Raw genomic sequence first — 2,096 nt, 5'->3', positions numbered from 1 at the left:
GAAATTGAGATTAAGGGGAAGATGATGTATTTTGACGGAATTAGGAAGGAAATATGGAAATGATAAGACGATAATGATAATGATCATATTTCCTTTAATAAACATCACTGCAATGTCAGTATTGCAAGTGGCAGTATCAATATTACTTTGTGCGGAAGTAGCGTCGACAATATTACTATTGATTTTCACTTTATTAAAGATGAGGAGTCACTCTAAATGGAATTTAGGACGCGTGTAGTTCCACACTCCATGTATATTTCAGTTTATGTATAATGAAAACGTCTATGTTCTAAAAAAAAAATCTTTTTCTTTTTGCTTCTCTGTCTCTCCATTTTAACCGTACCCAGAGTGAATAATTTTATATTTCATTCCTCGGTTGATATGAAGTATTCCCTCCCTCTTCCTCCACCTTACGTGCACTGCCTAGGCCCTAAGGAGTATGTGAAAGGGAAAAAGGTTGATCTCAAAAACAAATCATAGTGTTCTTGGTACTACAACATACCGTCGACTTTAGAATCTGTTATTTACCGAGGCCCTATGTGACCCATTGTACTTACGCGTACCTATTGTCATTTGCCCTGTCTTGACCTGGCTTTTAAATTGTGGTCTTCTCTGAATCATCGAAAAGCTGGATTGATTTTAGATCAAAACGGTGTCGGGCTTTGGGAAAGCCTTCATTCTTTCTTATTTTCCAGGGATTCATATAATGTGGCAGGTTCTCCGGTAATAACTTTTGAGTATCTGTATACTCTTGAAGCACTCCGGTGTCATATGTAATACTGTATATAATGATTATGAGAATCTGCTCCATGTCTTTTGTATAATCTATGTGAGTATTGTCTTGCATAGTATACCTAATAAGTGTACAGTTGTCTTCTCTCATTTTTATAACCTATACTTTGGAATAAATTTTGGTGCGCGGGAGATTAATCATAGGAACGATTCTTGGGGTCACATATTCTGGTTATGTAATTCTTCACATTCTTTCATATTTGTTATTCCACCCTTCTTACTCAAATGTATTTTTTTCATACTTTCTTTCGCAGAAGGATATGTGGGCTTATCGTTGCAAGAGCTTCTCCAGAACTGAGATGAATATCAAAAAGTATTTCTAACACGATTATAAGAATTGCGCATTTCTGTGACAGAAGGTTGTGTTTAGCTAGGAAGAACGCCAAATGACTTAAATAGCAGCAGGTGTTCTTTCGGACACGGCTAACTGTAAAGCTTCAAAGAATGGCTTGTGCACCGCGAACGCCAGCTCCGGAGCGAAAATTGATATGAGAAATCATCGGTGAATATATATAGGAAAACAAATTCAAAACTCACGGTGATTGTATATGGAACACAAGTCTCCAGTGCCTTTAGTGTCGTCCGTAAAAGAAAGAGATAAAAAGTTTGGCTACCAAATAGCTACTTATCTATTTTACTTCAAGGATCAGGAGGACAGAAGGATCCAGAGAAAATAAACATTTTCTAATCTGTCTACCTTTCAGCTCTCACACTAACTCTTAAACCGAAAGAGGAAGTCCTATGCAATACACCACGATGCACATCAATACATAAAACTCAGAAATCAACACAAGGCAAGACATCTTGACGAAAGTTGCTCGCCAAAATATCCATGCAGGCGGAGGAATCCGGGGACATGCGCCTACGCGAACGGTCGAACGAAGCTGTCCGATGCTGCGTTGAGCCGAGTACCATTGTACCACTTTGTACCAAATTGTACCACTGCTGGGTTGTTCTCAGGACGCGAACAGTCGTTGATTATCGTATGGTTGTTATGTGGTAAGTGTCGTCTGCGTGAAGTGCGGAAATTATGTGTAAATTCATTAGTAAACGTGTTCATAAGCGCAGCAGTTGTTTGAGTGATAGAGATCGGTTTGTTTTTCATTTAGGCTTATTGTTTGTTGGCTGTGACCGAATGAACTCTGTTGACATAGAAAGTTATTGAAAGCCGATGCACCTTAAGAGGCTATTTGGCAGCCCAAATGCGTGGGGAAAATCAGTTCTCTCATGTAACTACCGTAATTTAGCAAGTGTTTGGTTGCCGGTAGATGTTACTTTTATTTATAATCAGTCACGGATTTAAC

At 38.6% G+C, this 2,096-nt stretch overlaps 1 protein-coding gene across 1 annotated transcript in view; it reads left to right on the top strand.

Annotated features, from left to right (window-relative positions):
• Window positions 1-1,653: 1,653 nt before the first annotated feature.
• The window catches only part of LOC119592113 (zinc finger protein 12-like), a 23,386-nt gene continuing 22,943 nt past the window's right edge, over window positions 1,654-2,096 (top strand). Inside the window, exon 1 of the mRNA XM_037940932.1 lies at window positions 1,654-1,791. The gene's annotated coding sequence lies outside the window, so the exon portion shown is untranslated. The remainder of the gene's footprint in view (window positions 1,792-2,096) is intronic.

The sequence above is a fragment of the Penaeus monodon genome, chromosome 29 (assembly GCF_015228065.2).
Source record: "Penaeus monodon isolate SGIC_2016 chromosome 29, NSTDA_Pmon_1, whole genome shotgun sequence".
Taxonomy (NCBI): domain Eukaryota; kingdom Metazoa; phylum Arthropoda; class Malacostraca; order Decapoda; family Penaeidae; genus Penaeus; species Penaeus monodon.
The sequence above is the reverse complement of the archived record's forward strand: the minus strand, read 5'-3'. Positions and strand labels throughout refer to the sequence as shown.